Source organism: Takifugu rubripes, chromosome 4 (assembly GCF_901000725.2).
Source record: "Takifugu rubripes chromosome 4, fTakRub1.2, whole genome shotgun sequence".
Lineage (NCBI taxonomy): Eukaryota > Metazoa > Chordata > Actinopteri > Tetraodontiformes > Tetraodontidae > Takifugu > Takifugu rubripes.
In genome coordinates this window covers 4,120,740-4,131,207 of record NC_042288.1, presented here as the reverse complement: position 1 = coordinate 4,131,207, position 10,468 = coordinate 4,120,740, and positions in this window count along the sequence as shown.

Sequence of the window (10,468 nt, the reverse complement as noted above, 5' to 3'; positions counted from 1 at the left end):
GTCAGGAGACACATTTTTCTCAAAACAAAGGTACACTATTCAAAGGTTGCATTAACAGAGAATATTCTGTAATTTCCAGATTTTGTTTATTGCATACCAAAATCACATCAAGAATAGTTATAAACATCCAACAAACCCTATTATGCTTCTTGTAATACAGAACAAAACTCTGGGTATCAAAATTTAATCCATTCGCAAACATTAACATATGCACATACAAAATAGAAATGCTGATGAATAGGTAAAGAACAGCTTTATTTAAATGCATACATTTATAGAACCTTTCAACAACAATAAATGCAACCAACACATGCAGGCTTGCGGCCAATTTAAAATAATAATGAACCAATAATAAGTTCTACCTTAAACAACGTAAGTGTCTTCTGCTTGTTTAGAGAGCTGCTGTGACCAGCAAATTTCTCCACTAAGATTAATTTTAAACAAATATGAAATTGCCTCAAAAGGCTAAACAAACAACAAAATTTCTATTTCCAAAATATATCCGTAATTTCAAATAATTTTGTACGCTAATTGTGTGCTTTCCAACGACGTCCAACCCAGGGCTTCGGCTTAATGTTTCCCTTAGATAGATTGATGGATGGAATCGATCTGCAATGTCTTTACTCTGTTAAACGTCCCAAGCATTGACATGTCATCCTCAAGGGTCATTTTGATAATAGACTGAAACATTTCAGTTGGTAGGACAGGCTGAACAAGGGGTGTAGTCAGAACAGGATCCTCAGGCTCATCAGGCTGGATAGGTGGGTCAGACTCATCTGGTGAGGCAGGCTGCAGTGGTGAAAGTGTGTTGTTGTCATATAACTGTCCTGCTTGAGCCTCCAAAACATGCTCTATAAATGGTGTGACTGGTCCCTCCAAACTCAGATAATGTTCTCCATGCCCCTCTGCCACATTTCCAGAGAGGAAATTACAAGAACCTGGACCTGGAAAATTTCAGATGCTCTTTGCAATGTAATGTGGTCACCATAGGTGGTTTGGGCCATTCTTTCCAAGTATCCATGCCAGTCATTGCCCTCGACAAAGTTGAACAAGAATGTTCCATTTCCATTGTATGGATAATTCCTGAGGTCTTGGACAATTTCATCTCTTAAGCTTTCTGGTGATCTAAATATTCCAAGGGTGGATAGCTGGTCAGCCATGGCTGCAAACTGACAATTTCCATCTGGGTCAGGGTTATAGGGAATGCTTAACTCCATGGACATAAATTCCTCTAGTCTGTCTGTGTGAGTGTACTGAAACAAAAGTGGGCTTAGGCCTCTCTTTGATGGTGCTGTCTTGGGTTTTTTAGAGTGTGTCTTTTTTCGCAGCCGGGTCGCACTAGTTCTATCCGACACGAAGAACCATTTTGTGTTTGTCGGAGGGCCTTTGTGTCCCTAAAACTCACTTTGTATTTTGAGAGCTTTCGAATTTTTTTCACAATTGTACCACGCCTTACGAGACTCGATTCTGACCAAAACAGCGTCCTTAACATTGTAGTGTTGTGATAGGTTTTGTTTGAATGCACGCTTGATTATTAGTTTAGCACAGGGCTCAGAGGCCTTCTGTGCCATTCTTCTCACCCTTTTTCGTTTAGTATCAAAATTTTCTCGATGTCTCAAGGATGGTAAAGTTGAATGTTGATTCCTCACAGACTCCTTATGAACAGAAGATGGAGAACCACATAAAGGATGCTTTATGCTGTTTTTCTTCCATAGTATACTTCAAATGAAGACCTCCAGCCTAAAACTTCTTTAAGATCCTCATTTAGCACTCTTGAATATACAGGTACCTACTAGTTAACTCCGTTCCCTTGAAATTTCACCAGATCATACATGATCTTCTTTCTTAGCCACCTATGTGTCCTCTCAACCTTTCCTTGACTTTTTGGATGATATGCTGAATTTTTAATTATTTTCACTTGCAGAGATGTCATTAGAATTTTCACCGCCCCTTTAAACTCAGTCCCTTTGTCATGTTGTAACACTTTGGGTGGTCCATGTTCACGATAAATCTTGGTAAGGTGTTTGGCAATTTCAACACTACTTTTTCTTTTCAATGGTTTCAGCCACATGTAATGACTGAACACATCCATCACTGTGAGAATGTAACGGTATAAAGCCTGACCATAACTAATTTTCATTTTTCCCATGTCCAATAGGTCAATTTGGTGTCGATCTTGCACTTCTTTGGCTTGAATGGTCATCATAGGGGGCTTATTGAGAAACCTTGCGTTTTGAAGTTGGTACCACTCAGTTTTGTTCAAGATTTCCTGCACCTTTCTTTCACTTATGCCACTATGATCCAGAACCCTTGGTATCATCTAGAGCAGGGGTGTCAAACATCCGGATCCGGCCCGCCTGGGGGTTCGGTAGGGCCCGGGGAATAAATCTGCATTATTAAAAAAAAAGTTTCTTGAAAATGTGTGCTTCATATATTCTCCGCTAGGTGGCGCAGTATTTTAGACAACATAAAAGCAACACTGCGGCGGAACTAGGAGATGGTAGCATTGAACGTCTGTCGGCGGCAATTGCATTATCCACTTTTCTGTTGGCCTCGCACCCTCATCAGCAAAATGTCTTTGTCAAAAATGAGAAAAGTGGACACAGAGTCTCGGATTTTTCGAGCCAAATGGGCATATTCTTATATGTTCACGGAGGTGAATGGGAAACCCGTATGCCTAGTGTGCCAGCAGCAAGTTTCGGTGCTTAAAGAATACAATATTTGGCGCCATTGTGAAACTCAGCATGGTGAAAAATACAGCAGCTTGCAAACTGCATGCAGACGGCTGCCGAAATTGTGTGTCCTGAGAAGCGACATGCTTTTGCCAATATTAGCTTGACAAGAAATACCGTGGCAGACAGGATTTCGGAACTATCGGCAGATTTGGACCACCAAATGAAATGCAAAGTGGAGTCATTTCTGGCATTTTCTGTTGCGATTGAGAGTACTGATATTACGGACATCGCTCAACTGGCCATATTCATTCGTGGAGTTGACAAGATTTTGACTGTCAGCGAGGAGTTTCTCGAGCTGGTGCCTATGACCGACACCACGACAGCTGAGGACATTTTCCGCTCCGTAGTTGGAGCGCTGGACAGAATCGGGGCGGACTGGTCACGCGCCGTAAGCCTGGTGGTGCGCCGTCAATGATCGGTAAAAAGGCAGGTGTGACAAAGTTCAGAGATAAAGTACAAGCCACAAATGGAGGGGGTAATTTTTGGACATTTCATTGTATTTTGCATCAGGAGGCATTATGCAGCAAATCGCTAAAAAATGGATCACGTCATGGTGGTGGTTGTCCGAACTGTTAATTTCATCTGAGCCAGAGGTCTCAATCTTCGTCAGTTTGACAGCCTTCTCAGTGACTGCTTACCCATGGTGTGCCTTACCACACGGAAGTACGATGGTTAAGCAGAGGTGCTGTGCTGAAGCGCTTCTTTGATTTACGTGGCGAAATTCATGGAGAAAAAAAGTTAAGGAATTACAGCGCCATCTGTGGCTGCAGGACCTTGCGTTTATGGTTGACATCACTGAGCACTTAATAATCTCAACAAAATGTTGCAAGGACGCAAAAAAATCAGAACACAGTATTATGACAGCATACGTGCATTCAAGTTAAAGCTCAGTTTATGGGAGACGCAGATAGCAAGCGGTGAACCTGCTCATTTTCCCTGTTTAAAAGATATGTGTGCAGCAACCGTTAATTTTGATGCAAAACGGTACAAAGACAAGATTTCACAGTTGTTGAGGGAGTTTGAGAAACGATTTCAGGTTTTTAGCGAACTTGAGACAGAATTTGTAGTTTTTCGCTCACCATTCACAGTCAGAGCTTCTGATTTGCCCGTTGACATGCAACTTGAAATCATTACATGAAACTTATAGTGAAGGGTGAAGCACAACTATCAAAGCTGTTTTTCACAATGAAGATCTACCCACGGAATAACACATGAGGGGGGTGAACAGAGAGGCAAGCTTTGAAACAGCTTGGAACTGTAAAGTTTAGCATTCATCTTAAACCATTTTAGAGCAAAACAGCAAGTTATTTGTTATCCAAATTGATTAAGATCTGCAAAGTACAGTTTATGTTCTTACAATGACAAAAAAAGTTCAACCCCAAATTTTATTGGCATTTAAAATATAGATGGTTCATAACTTTTCATTCCTTCTGTTAAAAAACCCTATAATGTACAATAGTCTACTCAAAATAATAAAAAAATGAAGGGTTCCACCCAGTGTGAGACCATATGCTGGTGCAGTGGGCCCTTCCTTCTGATGCACATAGTATTTTGTTTCCAACTCATTCCACTATGTAAATAATATACATTATTAACCAGAAGGCCTCATTCATTGTGATCTGGGATGTGTTGTTTAAATGTTCACTTTATTTTTTGAGCAGTGTACTATTGTGTGTGTGTGTGTGGGGGGGTAGTTTTTTGCACATGCATAGTTTTCCTTCAAATGTGTCCTGCTTTAAGTTATTAACTTTTAATATGTACTTAGAGGCATAGATTTCAGTTTTACTTTACAAACTGTTTTTAATGCAGTGAGCATAACTTGGACAATGCAGGTTTAAATTCAGTCATATAATTTCTTATCAAGGGCAAAACATCTACATAACTTTAGATCAATTGCAAAATGTCTTTATACTTCCATATATTCAATTACACAGATAATATTTGGCACACTTTTTTCATACCTGGCATCATGTTGAACTCTGTTGGCTGTCTCAATTAAGCATGCAAGCAGCACATGATCTTTGTAGAACCGATTGAGCAGCCAATCAGATTACAGCCCGACCTCCCCATGGCTGAGTGACAGACCATGTAGCGCTTTGAATTTGGCCACAAGTGGCCAATTGGCCTGTATAATTTCAAAATTCAAATAGGCAACTAAAGTTATATTTGGAGTATTCTGTCATACATAGATTTATTGGGCTTCATAGCTCTAAGGGAAATTGCATAAAAAACAACAAAAGTCACTCTTCATTGTTCGTCACAAATTCATTGTTTAACAAACAACAATAATAGGTATTATTACATAATGCACCATGTTATTACATTTCCTAGAAAATAAAAAAGTTGCAAGTGCATTTTGTAATAATCTTCTCAAAATGTAATCACTTATTACAAAATGCGGCTTTATTACAAAATGAAATGAAAAAGTTACTGTATTACATTTTGGACATTTATTACAAAATGCACCGTTATTACAAAATGCGGCTCAACAAGGCAGAACAGGCACTGGTACGAGACAGCAAGATTCATCCTATAGATAAAAACATTCAAGGCAACGGCCCCACGCTAGATCCTCCACTGGAGGTCCCCGGTCCTTTTCCTCAGGGGCAGCTTGTACAGCACCTTCCAGCAGGGATGGGCTCCATCTCCTCCCAACCGGTCCACACAGTGGCCCTTCTGTTGGATAGTCCTCTCCTGTTCAGTACCTTCACGCAGTTCTGGTATAGGGTCTTCTTGTCCACTGCGTGCACCGTCTGGTTCGGTTCCCCAGCCATAGTACGCAATAAGCCGCCTTTCCCTTGCACTGAGCCTGTTCCTCTAATGTTGCAGCACATCCTCGGCTGCCTGGACAGAGCCGATGCCCAACAGAGACATGGCCTCTGAGCCCTTTAGGTCCAGCCCTGCCGCGGCCACTATGTGCTCCAGAACCACAGTCTGGGCCCGACACAGTGCTGCCATCAGTCTGGGTGTGGCGTCACTGGAGACATCAAGCCTGACTCTGTGAACCATGGGTCAGAGATGGCGCACATTTAAACAGGGCCCATGCCTTAACAACACTTTGACAGAGGTAGCCCATTTAATTTGACAAATAAGTCAGTAAAAAAATAGCATCATCCAGTACCAAGTTATTCAGTCGTCTGAAGACACACCTGGCCACATCTCTCCACATTAGATCCGCTGGAACTGTTATAAACTTTTGAACAAACTGATTTCTAAAAGTGGCGGCCCTGCTGGCCAGGTGGATGAGACCATGCCCTCCCTCCTCTCTAGGCAGGTTACCTTTGAGTGTGATTGTTACCATTACAATCACACCATTTGCGTAGGCACATAAAACTTTTTTTTTTGCTTAAAAAAAGGTAAAGTAAGTCCATCAATGTTTGCACGAATCCTAGAGAGGAGGGGTTCGAAAGAGAGGGCAGAACATTCCAGACTGGGTTCCTGGTCTAGCAAAATGATACCAGTATTGATTCCTAATGAACCAGACAACTCCAGAATGTCCCGAATTAGGTGGACGTTGTCCACCATGGACCTGTCGGGTGCATATTAGGCTCCATAGTTTCCTTCAACCTGGTGGCCACAGTTTTGGGCAGAATCTTGTAATCCAAACACAGGAGAGACACAGGGTACCGATTTTTATGTCCTGCAAATTATCCTTTTTGGGCAGAAGAGTGACAACTGCTCTCCGACGGGACAATGGCAGGGAACCTGAGGCCAGGCTTTAGTTAAACACCTCCAGCATGTCATGGGCCACAATGTCCCAGAAGGCTCTGTAAAACTCCACAGTGAGCTCTTCGACACCTGGAGCTCTCCAACATTGCATGCTGTGCAGGGCAGCGTGGAGCTCGTCCAGCTGCAGCGGCCTATCCAGCCATGAGTTCATTTCCTCAGAGACCTGAGGCAGCTCCCTTCAGAACTCGTCAAACAGAGCCTCATTCTCATGGTACCCGCTGGCATAGAGGGAGGAAAAGAACTCAAATGCACCCACTTCTTTTCTAGCCCCCCAAAAAAACTAGAGGGAGCATCCCTCTCATTGATGTTCTGAATCCGGGACCTGACCAGTTCACCCTGTACTTGACCATCCAGCAGGCTTGCTAAGGCCATTTTCTTGGACTTGAGGACTTCAATGTGTCCTCGCTCTCCTGTGGAGCTGCCAATCACCTCTAGATCCACTATCTCAGTCCCCAGGTCTTTAATTGATCTGCGTGTGTCTTGCGTGGCGTCGAGAGTATATTGCTGGCATAGGAGCTGTATATCCGTTTTGCTACTGTAGTATCTGACCCGTTCTATGCAGGCTTTACGTTTGTAAGGCCGTAATGTGTTTAACTGCCAACCTAAGCACAATATCAGGACATCCTCCACATGTGTGTCCGGTGTCCTTCTTCCTTCTACAGGAACCTGTGGGCCCCTGGTGGCTCTCACTAGAAGGATGTATAGCATGAAGCATCTCCACTATTCCCTTTTTTGGTCATAACTGAACAACACACCATTGAGTTGACCATACGGTATAGCGTGAGGTCATCAGAAAAGAATGTGTTTACTGGACTCTATAAGAAGGAGGTATCGAGGTAGACACCCCGGAGTTCTTCACCATCGGGACCTCGAGACCTCCCTCGGACAAACTGCAGTGTTCGATTGATGCCTGACTGTTCTCTCCAATAAACATCTTTGATAACCAAGTCGGTGTCTGCGAAGTTTCCTTCCTCATCAACACATCTCGGCAACCACCAGGAGAAGATTTACAACACTACTGTCCCACCACTGTCTGAGGCATGTAAAATCAGATTTACTACATTTAAAAACAGACCATAAATAACGTAAAACCTTTAAAATGCCAGTATGCACTCTAAGGTAGAATATTCTTAATAACAACTTCACTTAAAACCAAATAATGATCCGTTAAACCAACTGGCATAATTTTACAGCCCCTAAAAACACTGAAGTGTTGTTTGAAGCAATAAAATCGGACGAGTCTGGCCGAGGAGATCTTCAATCGGGCGGCATCATGTGTACTGTCTGCTCTCTATGTGCATCCTCCTCCACACATCCACCAGGCCATGAGAATAGACCAGCTGCCTCAGACTGCGTTGAGAGGCTGGATAAGGCTCTGCATGATTGCGGTCTAAAAAGACTATGTGCAATTAAAATCTCCAGCCAGGAATAAAAACTCTTCCGACCTGCAACTATTGAATTTGGTGCTGACTTTTTCAAAAAAGCTCTTCCTCTCTGTGCCATGGGGGCATAAATATTACTAAAAACCAAGGAGGCATGCCTTCCCCCACAGACACATTCCCCTCACCACATGCTCCACCTCCAGGGACCATGGAGTGAAGCCCCTATAAAAGAGGAAGCCCACTCCACTCCAGGGTGGTGTTGTGGTTCACCGTCACCTGTCTTTCCCACTCTTTCTCCCAGTTGCGTCCATCACTGTGGACTTCTTGCAAAAATAAAACATCAATATGTGCTGTGTCAAATGCTAGTGCCCATTTCCCTGCTTCTCTGGCTCTGTTCACATTTAATGTTCCCACTATAAAAACGTCCATGATGAGGGAAAAGTTAAAACCATAGACAGCAAAACAAGCAAATGGAAACAAAATGAGCAGTCTTATCATTTATATGTTGAGCTCTTTCCTCATTTTACCCATGTGTTTCTTTAGTCTAAAAATCTCTGGGTCAGTCAGATCTGATGCCGTTCGGTGTTTAATTAAGTGGCACGCTGATTGAATAAAAAGGAGCTTATCAGGGAAATATTTCTCCAAATCAAGGCCCTTCATGTCCTTGGTCTGTTGGAGAAAATATTTATACATTTTTGCAGGGTAAAGCTCTTTTTCTTGACTGTCAGAAATATGTGTGTGTGTGACACCTCACTACAGTCAGAGATGTTTTCACAGTCACTGGTATCCACAGTAGCACGGCTGAAACACTTCAAGGCAGAGGAGGTGGTGAACAAAGTGTAATTGAAATTGTCCATACGGACAATGAAACGATAATTGAACTCATCTGCCTTGTTGCTTAGGACCCTGTGGACCTGCCTGCGGTGAGACATACAGCAGCGACTTACAGCCCGACAAGATTTTCGTAATGGGGGACACCATCCTCCCATGTCGGACAGCTCTCTCACCAGGAACTCGTCACTGATGAACGTTTGACAGGTTGCTCCTCACCGCCTGTTGCATCAGTGGAGTCATCTGAACAAAATGCCTGTTTACGGTGATCCCCGTCTCCACCAACATGTTAACCTGTTCCACCTTCCCTAGGAACAGTACCACCGCCCTATTCATACGGGCAGCAGATTTTATAGAGCTGTGCCCGATTTTTTGGCCATCAGCCAGCGCCACCTCCTCCACACTGAGCACAGAGCCCACCCCCACTTTCACCCTGTGTTTTCTGCTTAACCCAGCTAAGCCGCGTTGGCCGCCATGACAGCCGCATGTGGTTGGCCACCACACACACCCGCACATGCAATCACTAAACTAATACAAAAACCGCAAAACACCACACTAAATCAAACTATATTCACCAACAGTCACAAACACAAAGGATAGAATAAGGAAAAAAGTGCTTTTGCATGATCTCTCGCTTTCCGTCTTTCACTCACACACCTCCCATCTGAAGAAAAAGAAACCTGAGGGAGTTTTCCTGAGTGAAACAAAGTGTTGGCAAGAGTCGTCGGCAGGTTTTGGTCAAATGATCAAGGTGCATCAAAGCTTTTTTGAGTTTTTCAACGGAAAAAGACAGCCCCGATTATCTGAGATTTTTGAGAAGGTTTTTGACAAAGACTGTGGACTATATTCTTGACAAACCGGTCTCCTTGTGTGGCGCTAGTTTGTGGTTCTTAGTGCTCGTCTGACCCCGAGACAGACAAGGATTTTTCTGCGTGGAGTTCTGACGGGGTCAAGTGCCGAACAGAATGAAAGGAGGAGAGGCGGATGGGGAAAGTGTAGATTTGTGCGAGGAGGACGGACCACGAGAGAGCAAATGGGAGAATACTCAGAGAAGGAAGAAAGGGATAAAGGACTGCTCCTTTTAGTATGGGTGAGCTAGGATGGCCCTGGACCTGGATAAGACTGGACAAGCGGTGCCAGGGATAAGCTATGAGCTTGAGATAACGTTATGATTAAACATTTGAGCGAGAGAGGTCTTTGTAAGTTGTTAAAAGTGTGGAAAGAAGGGAAAATGTCAAAGAGATGTAAAGAAGTGGTTATTATACCTATAAGAAAACAAGGTAAAGATGCAAGCAAACCAGGTAGCTATCAACCAATTGCATTAACCTCACATTTATAAACTGGTGGAAAGAATGATAAATGAAAGTTCACTTTATTTAGTAGAGAGTAAAAGCAAGCTGGCGGTGTATCAGAGTGACTTTAGGAAAGGAAGGCAAACCTTAAACCAAGTAGTGTGCTTAGAAGATGAAATAAGGAAGGCTCAAGCTAATAAAGAGGTTAGGTGCAGTTTTCTTTTTATGTGGAGAAAGCATATGACATGATGTGGAGGGAAGGGCTGCCATTAAATTTAAGTTAATGGGGATAGCAGGGAATGTATTTAACTGGGTAAATAAAAAACAGGAGTGTCCGCAAGATATGATAACAGAGGATAGAAAATGTTTAGGGAAGGGGCTTAGTGTTGGGTTTTTGTGGACCGCAGCTAGCATGAGTATCTGGGGGAATGAGAGAGCAGACAAGGTGGCAAAAGAAGTGGTGAAGAGTGTCACACCTGTAGGTTAAGTTGGCTCTTTT